We start from the raw sequence: 12,877 nt of genomic DNA on the forward strand, positions 1-12,877 counted from the left end.
TCTCTCTCTCTCTCTCTCTCTCTCTCTCTCTCTCTCTTCTCTTTCATCACATCACCATCTCAGGCACATTTCCTCCCGCAGTGTCGATGAGGGGTCTCATTATAGTAGGAAGAAGCAGGCGAGGTGTGCATTGCTTAGGGATGGGGAAAAAAATCAAAAACTCTCACCAAAAATCTATCTTCCCTCCTCTTGCTCTCAGGACTTGCTGACATTGTTCTTAGGCTGAGATAAAACACAAGCTCTTGCGATCTGTTTTGTATGGTTTGAAATTAGGTACTGTGTATACTCAAGCTCTTGCCAATGCGCTGTCACAGTTTCTGCTATTGATTTCTTGTCTCTCCTCTGCCCATCCAACAGTCAGACTTTCTAAGCACTGTGTTTACAACATGATTAAAATTGTTATCTTTATGTATTGATCCTTGTTCTAGCTTATAAGCTTACCCGTGATTTCTCCCGCTATTTCTGCTTCTTCCTGTCCGCTCCCTCCAGATAAAGGACCGAGAAAGAGAGACAACAGCAAAAGAAGAGAAAGCGAATAGGCCATGGCTGAGGGGATGATTGCTTCTCAAAGTGGTAAGCAGTCGACATTTACTGTCTCTTATCGGTTTTGTTCTCGGCTCTTCTGTGTTTATTTTAGATGATTCCATTCCTTTTGTGTCAGTCACGGTGCCTTTAGGGTTTATATATGATTGGGAGATATAGATAGATAGCATGACCATGAAAAAAAAAGAAGTCCACTCTGTGGCCTTTGATGGGTCAAGCTGACATGATTCTGTTACTCACTACCGACAACAACCGACTTTGATGAGTAGATGCTGGTGCTCTGCTGGCCGTCATTTCCTCCCTATACCATGTTTCTTTTTCTTCGCATATAAGTTAGCTTTCATTCAATAAGGCCACTAAGACCTTGACATTAATGCTAGTAGTGTGTAGTGGATGATTTTTGAGTATGTGCTTGAATGACTCTATGTGACTGCTGAAATACAAATCTGTAATCACAAAGAGTATACATACAATGCAATATGGTAATTGCTAATACAGGTAAATATGTAACAGCTTGTTAATTCAATGTCAAGGATCAATGTCTCTTCAAACATCAAAGAAGAAGTTTCAGTCCTGTAAGAGGACAGAAATTACCGATGATGTTAAGAGGTGGCGTGTGCTCTTTGTAATTATAAGTTATAGCGTCGTTGTGATATCAATGCTGTGCAGATCCACCATTTTAAGTCAACATGATAAAATATCATGTTTGACCAAGGTTTTTAATTAACATTTCAAACTCCACTTGGCTCCATCTGCCAGTAACCAAGCTTAGTCAGGTAATAGATTTTGCATGTGCACAGCTGTATGTGCAAATGTGTTTGCGTGTGTGTGCCTGTGTGCGTCTTTAAGTGATGTGTGGCAGCATGTGGTTATAAGATGAAGTGATAAAACAGCAGCAGAGGTGATGTTGTGTGAAGAGATGGGAGGCTGCAGATAGATAGTATCTTTCCCTCAGTATCACCGTTAAATCTTGATCTCCTGGGCCCTCATGGGAGGAGCCAGCCGAGCATGGGATTGTGTTTTGCATCTAAATCAAGAAGTCGTGTTACCCAGAGGAAGCTTTATTGAGACAAAGTTTGACGCGTGCGTTCACAGCCCCACATACTTCTGGATTCTCAGTTTTCTCCAGCTGCTGCTCTGTGATAAAGTCATGTTAAATTCAATTGCCCCATAAACTATTGCAACTCTAATCTTTTAAAAGAGAGGGAACATACCCGAGGTGTTGGAGTTAAGTTATCAGCCACTGTATGAAAGTTTCACTGAGTTGCGTCATGAGGGCTAAATTTGCACAGCAGTCAGCGCTACCAGCCAAAGAACAAAAGCAATTATGAATGAAGATTTTTCCATTGTAATCAGTACAGTATGAAGTGCATAGTACTTAATGCACAAACTCTGAAATGAGGTAATCATGTCTTGTTTCCTGTGAGAGAGAGAGAGAGAGAGAGAGAGAGAGAGAGAGAGAGAGAGAGAGAGAGAGAGAGAGAGAGAGAGAGAGAGAGAGAGAGAGAGAGAGAGAGAGAGAGAGAGAGAGAGAGAGAGAGAGAGAGAGAGAGAGAGAGAGAGAGAGAGAGAGAGAGAGAGAGAGAGAGAGAGAGAGAGAGAGAGAGAGAGAGAGAGAGAGAGACGGAGACGTGTGTTCAAACCTGGAATTTGTATGGAGTTCACACAGTCCAAGGGACACACAGGTGAGGTGCTGTGGAAAGGCAACATTGCACACAGGTGTGAATGAGTTTCCATCTGCGTGTGATAGACTGATGGTCTGGCACACAATAAGTTGGCAGAGGTTGGTATCATGAGGGAATCAAAGCCCACCCATTTCTTGTTCAATAACTGATTTGGCATCGTTCTCTATCAGTATTAATAGGAACCCACAGTAAAATGAACTATATGTCATTGAGATCATTTTACATTATACATCCACCTCTTTATCAAACCTTTGTTTTGGCCTGAGCACGTTTTGCATCTCTCCAAAAATTGACCTCAGACACGATTAGCACTGTTTGTCATTTCAGGCCAATATTCAGTTTCCTCAGCAAAGGTAGAGATCAAGTGTGAAGAGGCCACGTGGGCCTTGCTGCAATTAGTTGTGCTGCTTCCACATGCTTTCTCTGCAGGTAATGGCCTACTTCTGCGCCATCCCTATCACCTCATCTCCCTGTTGGATACCTAAGCAGTAGGCAGGACACGTTGCTTTTTAAGATGCCTTCGGGGTTGCCCCTCAAAATTCTCACCTACCACATTCCATTCCACATAAATGTGTGCCAAATTGGCAATGTTTTTAACTACACAAAAAGGTAAATCTATGTGTGTTAGTGGAGGGATTAGACATTCTGCTGCTGGCATATGCAGGTACGGGAAACTACTTTGTTTTCCTCCTACAGTAGCTTTTTTGTTTTCTGCATTCAAAACGAGGACACAATTTCCCAAATGTCAGCATGATGTTATATTATTAGATCTGGCTTCACACTTTGAAGCACAAACGAGAAAAATAATCTCTCTAAAAGACGACAGCGCCGTTGACAGGGAAAGTGAGATGTCATAGCAAGCCCGGTTGCTGTTTCACACACACTCTGGTTTGGAAAGCAAGACCTAGCCAAGGTGCTGCATTCCCTGTACCTGCTGTTGGGATTTAATATGGATGTGGAATTTCTATATCCAGCCCCTTTCTTGTAGCTTGATGTTAAAGGGCTCCCTCTGGGAAAGGAGCCTGGTTCTATTGAGCTAGTTGAAATTATTTCATAGTGATGACTCTGAAATGTCAGAAATGCTGTTTATATGTTTCTCTGAGGAGCTCTTATGCTAATTGTGGACAAATATGTTTTATAATGAGGTGGATGGTAGGTATAATAGAAAACTCAAATGCATTTTATTTCTCAGTACCACCTTGACACATTTATACAAAACTGGAAACATATAACATCCACGTTGTCTAATGTTTTATTTGTTGCTCACACAACTCATTCTTGGTAATAACATCACATCTGCACCGTGTGCGTTGATTCATTATTTTCCCAACTCTTCCTTCCAGACATATCATTTGAAGGTTGGTAATTACATTTCAAATGATGCTGCAATCATTCCAGGTGATTGAGAATGTTGAAACAGTTTGAAAGCGTTCACAAATGGTCTGCTGATGGATTTTTTAATGCAAATGACTCTGACAGTGTTTTGCTACAGTCAACAATCAAGTAGTAGCTTCTTGTATTGGACTGTACAGCATTATAAGATGGAACTAATAAGGACAAAATAGCATTGAAACTCTGTAATGGATTAACATAACAGTTTTTAATGAACATTATTATTGATTAGTATCCACATATTCATTTTAAATAAGCGGTCTGATCTGTGCGAATGAAATGCACTGATAAAATATAGTAAGGGTCCATAACATCGCAGTGGGAGAAAATCAATCAAATATTTCCATATCCAAGTTGCAAAATTGTTATTTCTGTCTCACAGTATCCAGTGATACACAGTAAAGCATATCTGGGTACATTCAATTTCAGTTAAAACACATTGAACATAACATTACATATCCCAAAATACCATTAGACATGTTAAGCCCGTCAAGCTTTGTGAGCTGGTTGGGTTTGATTTGTGTGTTGGTCCAGATCCGGGCCTTGATCCAGACAGAGAAGCGCTGTTGTATGTAGAGATACTGTGTAGGTTGTGTAGTTACGGCATGTGCAAGTGTGCTTTCTAAACTGAAAAACAGTAAGATGCATGCTGTATCACTAAACACTCATTCTGCAAAACCACTAAATGCTTTCAAGCAAGATGGAATAGAGTAGAGTGGAACCTTTTTTTTCTCTTTTTGCCCGAGTGAACCATCTGAAACTAATAGCAATGAACTCTCACTCTCTCTCGCGCTGACATACTCCATATTCAAACAAATTAATAAGAAAGAAATCAGTTTGTTTTAAAGAAAAGGGGAAAGTTGTCATTTCAGCACACAAAATTAAATTGAAACCACCACCAAAAAGTCTCCTAATGTCCAACTTTTATCTTATCCCCTGTGGTATTTACAGCAAAATGATTTTCTTCTTTTGAAAGAAGCTTGTTTGGTATGCCTAACCTTCAATTATCCACTGACACTGTCCTCAAAATGCTATTATGGACTGATTAGGGAAATGCCAGAAGTGATCAGAATTTTGGGCCGTGATTAGAGAATATTCATCCTTTTTGTTACTGTCAAGACTGATTAAGAGCAGACAAGGTTCACCAAGTGAGTAAACGTGACTGGGAGTGTCATCATCTTCATCATCTCTATAGGCCCCCTCGTCTCTCACAGAACAGATTAACATGCCGGCAGACTGTCATCCTTGCTGCCCTACTTAGACCAGATGGGCCTCATTCAGGTCTTTTACGAAAACGCAGCCTTGTGGGTATCTTAAATGTCACTCTTAATATCACCAATACCATGATTAAGAATGAGCTTATAGAACGACAGGCACTTGGATCTTTGTTCAATAGTCGATCATAGCACTACACTTAATGATATGCAGGGAATCAGATTGTATTCACAGTAGGTCAGTCACATGGCAACTTGATTTGCGTTGTCAAAATAGTGTTTGGTGAAACATATCTGTAACATGTTCAAGAAGGTGTCTGCAATTTTGTCGACTATGTTAGGATGAAACAGAGAATTTGTGTGAGTTGGTGGGTGCCTGAGTCCAGCACAAGAGAGTAAGAAGAGTTTAGGGCTCGAAAAAGCCCCCGATTGTGAGTCAAAAGATCAGGCAGCGATTGGAAGTGTGTGATAACTTTGAAGGTAGCTGGAAAGAAGAAAAGCCAGACAAGAGAGACCAGCTTGCATATAACTGTGTCTTGCACTTGAATGGCCAAAAGCAGATTTAATTAAGTCTTAATATTTTTATGATACAGGAATTGGCATGTTGCTGTGGTTTAGGGACAATATCGTGTGACGTGTTTGTTTCCTACCATTGTTAATGTCTTCTGTTGCTGTTGTTTGTCATATTTTTTACAAACGGTTGTATTTAAAATCCAAAAATACAACAAATTGTAAAGAAGTAGCTCAGTTCTGCCTACCTGACCTACCAACCTACACTCACGTTGCAGCTATCATGTTCACATAAGCCTGTTCTCTTCCATCTTTAATTATGTACGCGTTACACACACACACTCAACATTACTGGCTGTGTCGACCAGATAATGTGTGATGCATCTGCACAGCCCCTTTAAGTGCAAACCACTATCAGGAGTGTTAGCAACAATTGAAGAAAGCAGAGGTGAGGAAAAGGGGCCGAAATGACAAGATTATTAGATGTTCTTGTTCATGGGGATGTACTTTCACGTAGCACACAATTATAGCAAACTGTAGTAACTCAGTACATTGTAGGAAATCAAAGGGTATGCTCCCAGTGGCTTACTTCCCCTAGTTTGTGTTTTTGTTGTTGTTTTCCATACAGGAAATGCAAGGCTTCTAATTAAATCTTGTAGTGGAGCCCGAGCCGTCGTAGCCAGCCAACTGTGAGCGGCGATCACAAACTCTACTTCCATGTTTAATTTATGTGTAATCCATTATTTATGGATGCTGTGATCTGTGTGTATATATATGGGGCTTTGTACAAACTCTGGATCCCCACAGCGTTTGTGTGTTAGAGAAAGAAGTGAGATGAAGTATTGAGTGCTAGGCAGTTATCTGTCTTGCTGTCTCCTTTTCAATCCTTTTGTGTACACACACTCACTTACACATCCCCTCGATAACACTGTCTATTCCTCACATAAATGCAGGCACACTTATTGTATATTGTGTATACAAACAGAAGGGCTTCACTGATATTGGATTCTTTTTTTTCCCCCGCATGATACCGAAGCTGATATCAGACAATAAGAAAAATCTGATAAAATGACATCATCCAATATTAACTTTAAACAGGTTTTAACATGGTTCATCCAGAGGTTTGAAAACTGCAACACAGATGCAGCATATTTTAACATGACTTCAACAATACAATACAAAAAGTTGAAAGAAGATGATTTCATGTTGACTTTTGTTCACTACATTTATTCTTTTAATTAAATAATTTATCAAAACAGGACCTCACCCCAATTAAGAAAATTTACAATCTTTAATTAGCTGCTGGATTGTATCACCAAGTGTTGCACATGTCAAACACACCTGCATGTGCTCAAAATCGCACTCGCGCCCACACCCGAACCTGCACCCGCACACACACAAACACCCTCACCTCTCTCTCTCCCTCTCTGGCTGTCTCTCCCGCTTCCTTTCATATATCCATTTCCTTTCTGCTTCCCTCTCACGGTTTCATTTTCACAAACACACACACACACTGCCTACAGTGCATCCTGTATCTCTACAAACTATATCAGCAACAGCAGGCAATGATAAGGGCTGGAAGGTGGATAGGGTAATAATACCCATGACACCAGCGTTGACCATGCCGGAGAGGAATGTGTTTATGTTCCCTCCTCTCCAACCTTTAATGTGCAGTGATGCGGCTCTAACCCGGTGAATATTATGCACCAGGCACATCCAACTGAAGGCTAAGTCCACACTCAAAAAATGGCTGGACTCAGCAGGTGTGACTGGGAGAACCTGGATTTGAAGGGGTAGAAATTCAGGGGAAAAATCAATATTGCATGGAATACTTTCACAACGCTGCTAAACAGGAGTGAGGATGCAGATCAGTGGTAATGATAGAACTTGCCGAGTACAGCAAGAGCTAGGGAGTAGACGGAGATCAAATAGGGAAAATGCTGATGGGGTGGGTTTGAAAAGGGAAAATGATCTATAAATGGCAAGTCCAAGACTCAGCATTGCGTTGTCTTCCCTTACACAGTGTGATGTCATCGAGTAGAGGAATTTGCTGTAGTTCAGGAGATAACATGGCTGGCTTGGCCTGTGATTATTTACTTATTACACTTTAAACATTATATTATAATATCCATTGCTGTACTTGGCCGTGCTTATACTTGCATTCATTTGTACCTTTTACATAAATTTGACAACTTTCTTGTGTGTGTAGCCCTTTTCCCTGAGACACAATGTCACATGACACTACTTCTATGGTAGACATATTCTTTATCTGTATACAATCACTGAGGCACCGATTAACTTTCTCTCCAATAACAAGCCTTAAGCAACCAAGGGTTCAAGAAAGTCCCTTGGTTTCACCTTTTCCTCCTTTCCCATGTTGGACATTGTCGAGACTTGGTTCGGAACCGTTATTTATTTAGATTGCTACAACTAATGTTACCAGATACAGTATCGCATGACTCGGCATGCTCAGTGGCATCTAGTTATTGGGGTGTATTTACCTAACGCACCACAAATCACAACCAGAGACATTCGATTCTGCTGCACTAATTTGCAGCGTCATTTAATAACACTGGTGTCTCTTCACTCTGCTGGCACAGAGACTGAGGAAATATGGGTTAAATATTGTCCCCCGACAGATGAACACAACTTGTATACTTTTTCTGACCTCTGATAAATTAATCTGGGAGGTTTTAAGTCATTCTAAGATCAATTTCTGTCAAGATCACTGCTGTCAATAGATTAAAAAATCATTGCGTAGTCAGTTTTGGCTTCAGGATTGCAGTGAACCGCAAATGCCTGGAAACTAATAAATGAGCAGGGCAGGGGAGACTTAGCAAAGAAGTTGTGTGAAAAATCTACATATTATTTATGTCTGCTGTCATGGCATTTCTGATGACTAACAGTGTGTTCTTCTTTCTTACTTCCTCTCTCTCTGCATGATCAAACCGTCTTCAATAAGCATTAAGCAATTATTCCGTCTTCTTCCAGGCTCTAGAAAACAAGTATAGTTTCCTCTCCCTACAGCAGCCAAACTCAAATGATAAATCTTTCCTTCCACAGTTTTGAATTAATCTCCTTCCTCCCACATTTTTATAATTCTACATAGGTACACCCAATGCACATAATGCATTACCCCAGACATGCAGCTCCTCTGTCATTTAGCTGCCACAAAACAGTGCAGCCCCTTCGTTAACATAGACATAGGCATTACTTGACATGTTTGCACCTAAAAACAGTTACAAATTCTTAGTTCATTTGACCCCTTGTCTTGTTGTCTCTTGTCTATTTGTGTGTGTACTTACAAGTACATGGTTTTATATGTACCCAGGTGTAGCCATTGAGCGATCTTGGTTGATAATGATGTGATCACCTTTTTCATCCTGATGAAAAGACGATGATATATGTTTGACAGAAGACAGAACAACATAATGAAATCATTTTACAAAATCTCTTCTAGGAGTCGCCTTGACTTGCCTTCAAAGAGTTTGTATGTATGAGACACCTTTAGCTTCATGTGTAAGACTTCACAAGCAGAACACAGCCACAGTATTACTGAATAAACACTGGCAAGCTAAAAATCCTCATCGTTAACCGGCCAGTGGAGCAGCCATGAAACAAACAAGGCCTTGTCGTGCAGGAAATTAGACTGAGAAGCAATACTGCACCTAACAAGCTTACAGCACTTGGAATAGGGTGATTGAGAGGGAGGCATTTTCTTGGGCAGGGGCACTGGACCATCAACTTTAAGTCTTACATATCCTGTGGCCTCTGTCCAAGAAATACACACACACAAATACACACAAGGTGAGAGAAGGCACTTAAGGGCCTGTGCTTCACTGGAGCAGCTCACTCTCCAGCAGGAAAACAGTGGTTGTAATGGATACTGGATACATCGTAGTGTGTTTATAGGGCAGCACTGCTGGAACGAAAGATTTTATCATTGCATAAACATATTCGCCTCTCCAGAAGTTCAGCCAGGCGTGATATGTCTTAAACCATATACAGTATGTGTCCTTCCGTGTAAGGAATGGGGCCACGACTCTGATTCATACAGAAAACATGACAGGAGATATACTGTGCAAATGATCCTAAGACAAATACCACATCTGATTCATGAAATGGTCCTTCATCTTTAAAATGAGTGTACATTACAGTTTAGATAAGGTCGGCTAGAGATGAGGTTAATCAGAGTCAGCCATAAAAGAATAACCTTATGGATCCAACAGGATTTAGCTCGCTTTATGCTTGACACAGTCACAATGTGCTGCATGTCAAATGTAACAGTCATTCCTACATTGTCCTGCAACGTTGTGAACATTCCAGGTATTGTGACACAGTACGAATGGAGCTTTGTTCAAAATGGAGGAATTTGAGGGATGACTTGCTGTGCCAGTGCACTCACAGAAACATCTATATGACTTACCTTTAAAGGATTATATAAGGCAATAGAATTTGTTCTGGGCAAGGATCTGAGTTTTTGCTGTTAAGGGTTTTTCTCTTAAGCCTTTGTTGGCTATATTGTGTCATTTATAACATATTTTTGTGCTCTGTTGAAGCATGTTGGAGGCTCCTAGGTAGCAGTATAGCAACAGCTTCACACAATGTCATACAATTATGTCTTTGTTAATTTGTGGCTCTTTAAAAAGAAAGCTTGGCACTGCAATAAACATCTGGAATATAAATGTAAATACAAAAAAAACACACTTGATGGCGGATCTCTCTAGTCGCTAAGATACCCTGCTGTTAAAGTGTACACTACAGCAAAGATGTGGAGTAAATAAGGATATTGTTTTCCTATTGTAATGTTACATTTTTGAGACACAAAGCAAGACAGGTCACTTCAGCTCCCCAACTTTACATCATGAATCCTCTCTCTGTTGAGACACCAGTTAGTCCTCAACCACTTACAGGGAAATATACGATGCAGGAAGCTCATAAGACTACATTTTATGTGTTCAATTGGGAGTCGGATCGGTCTTGAGTGATGAGATTGGTGAGGGAGTGGACTTCATTTTAACGCCTGACTGAAGGTGAGCCTGACCTCTTGTGTGAGCCGGATGGACGGTAAAACCCCAAGCAGTGTTGCAAAAGCACACGCAGCAAGTTCCGCATCTCTGAGGGGTCATTGCCTCTAGGAGATGGGATAAGAACACTGCCAACTGGAAGCTATTATCAGATGTTGGTACAGGTCATTACGATTTACTCCACTATAAATTTGATACAGTGCACTCGTGCTGAACTATATTTAGCTCTACGACATGGTTTGTATTTATACCTTATATTTTCATGTTCAAGTGGTATTTATATTCACTCTGATGCTTTTTCTGGGTCTAACATGCTCTGGATCTGGAACACATTAAATTGTATATTTTTCTCGACTCTAACATCTTTGTTGTGTATCTTGGTAATTGCCTCTTCCTCCCCCTACACTTTCTACACCTGGTTGTCTGAAGAGAGGGGATCTCTTTGAACTGTCTCTCACGAGAGTTCCTCTATTTTCTTTTCGCCATATATGTGAAGGTTTTTCCTTGTTTTCCTAGAGAGCTTTGGCAGGGGTGGTGACCGTTCCTCTTATGAGCGTGTAAAACCTTTTGAGACCCTTTGAACTGCATGTGATGTTGTGCTGTACACATAAACATGATTTGACTTGACCTCTTGACATTGGCAGTTCCCAAAATTGTGTTGCAGCCCTGTAGACATATTGTTTTGTGTCAGCAGTTAAAACTCTATTGAAAGCCATCTATGGTTTCATTTTTATTATTATTTTATTTTGCCGGCTTTGACAGCCCTCCGTGACTCTGAATAAGATAAGCAGATAAAGAGGATGGCTGTTTTTTGAGAAAGACCTCATCTTGTATATTCTAAATATTTAACATAACAAGACATGTAAAACATATCAATGTTTTCTCCATAGTCCAGATTTCTTGTTCTTAAATATTTGACTTTAGCCACGCATCTTAAATCGAAACATCTATAGACTTGAATTATGCAATGGATGAACAGCAGCCAGTGCCACTTCAAAAAGCTGCAGGGCTCACAAATATTTTTGATTTAAAATCATATTCATTGATGAGATAATGTATTCAAAACCCTGTGCAAATAAACTTAATTCAAGAAAAATAACCAGGTCTTTAAAGAGACCCTTCTGAGATATGTCAGAGACCGTGAACCAACTTGTCACACACGAAATTAGGACCCAGGGCGGCATGCAGCCTATACTCTGGTTTCCATATCCTCTCCATAATAAATGAAGTATGCAGCAGGACCAACAAAGCCAGGGGGACTGTTTTTTTATTATCAATAATGTCATTCAAAGATATTCAAGCTACTGAGTCATAAAAACAATAAGTCATTGCCCACGTTCCATTTCCTCTATGTGGCTGAGGGAAAGAATTTGTGTCAGGTAATGGAATTTATTACACAGCCCCTCAAACTAAAAGTATAAATAACTTATTTGCTGCAATTGAAGAGGGCTGTTGTCACAGACCAGCCAGGAACGAGTAACCGCCACTCCACCAGGGGGAGAGAGCGGACTCAGGAGGCCTCCAGTCTAAGTGACTGACTGCTGGCCGGCTATATCAAAAACCGCCTCCGGGTCTGTTTGGGCTTGGACATAGCCAAAATATATTTAGACAGCATTTATGCTCAGCATCTGCCTGTTATTACCGTGATTGTCTTCATCCAGATTTGAGTGCTTGGTATTAATTTGCATTGCATTCCCCTGCTTAGCCTAGTTTATGTCTTTTGCCTGAGATTTATCCTGGTTAGATTACAGCTTTTGATTTCCTTCAGTCTTGGTTACTTGGTAGGCCATTGTTGTTTTGGTTTGTTAATTTATAAAGAAAACCTGGTGAGAGCTTCAAAGAAAGATGGGAAAAACTCTCCACCTCATCTGAATTATGCACCTGGGTTCACCACATCATGGAGTTAATAGCTCCCCTGTGGCTCACTCAGTTACTAATCTACTAATCTGGTAACGACAGAGGTTCAATCCCAACCACCGGCATTACGCTGAAGATGGCAATCAAACTTGTGCGATCGGGAAATAATGTTAAACTGCATGTTGGAAAAGGTTTTTTCGGCAGAGAGAAAGATTTGTATTCAAGCAATCCCAGCTGGTGTTTGACACATTGCAAACTAAATGTGACAATGCTGGTAAATCAAAGTCATGGTAATAATAAACAAATTTGGAAATGAATTATATCGTCAAAATTGTGAAGGGACTTGTCAAATGCATGGACTGATAATTTCTGAGCTTGATCACATGTCCCTTGCCTATAGGGATTCCATTAAGGATCAAATGTAGTCAGGTCTCATGCACATACATCAGACATTACAACACTCATTTTTGCAGTGCAATTAAAACCAGAATGTATAGAGCAATGAAATCCATCAGGGTATTTTTCAGCTAGTTGCCTCAATCAAAAACCAGAAGATGCTGTGAGTAAACAGGAACAAATTTGGCATTTAGGAACTAGGCAGTAAATAAGGCAAAGCATGCTGGGATGCGAAAGGGTGTGAAAAAATTGG

The 12,877-nt window shown here is 40.4% G+C and overlaps 1 protein-coding gene across 1 annotated transcript in view; it reads left to right on the forward strand.

Moving 5' to 3' along the window:
• Positions 1-12,877, forward strand: part of lingo2 (leucine rich repeat and Ig domain containing 2) — a 149,962-nt gene that overhangs the window by 70,996 nt on the left and 66,089 nt on the right. Inside the window, exon 3 of the mRNA XM_076149104.1 lies at positions 490-573. The gene's annotated coding sequence lies outside the window, so the exon portion shown is untranslated. The remainder of the gene's footprint in view (positions 1-489; positions 574-12,877) is intronic.

Source organism: Genypterus blacodes, unplaced genomic scaffold (assembly GCF_046128005.1).
Source record: "Genypterus blacodes isolate CSIRO-AG114 ecotype Tasmania unplaced genomic scaffold, CSIRO-AGI_Gbla_v1 ptg000044l_1, whole genome shotgun sequence".
Classification (NCBI taxonomy): Eukaryota; Metazoa; Chordata; class Actinopteri; order Ophidiiformes; family Ophidiidae; genus Genypterus; species Genypterus blacodes.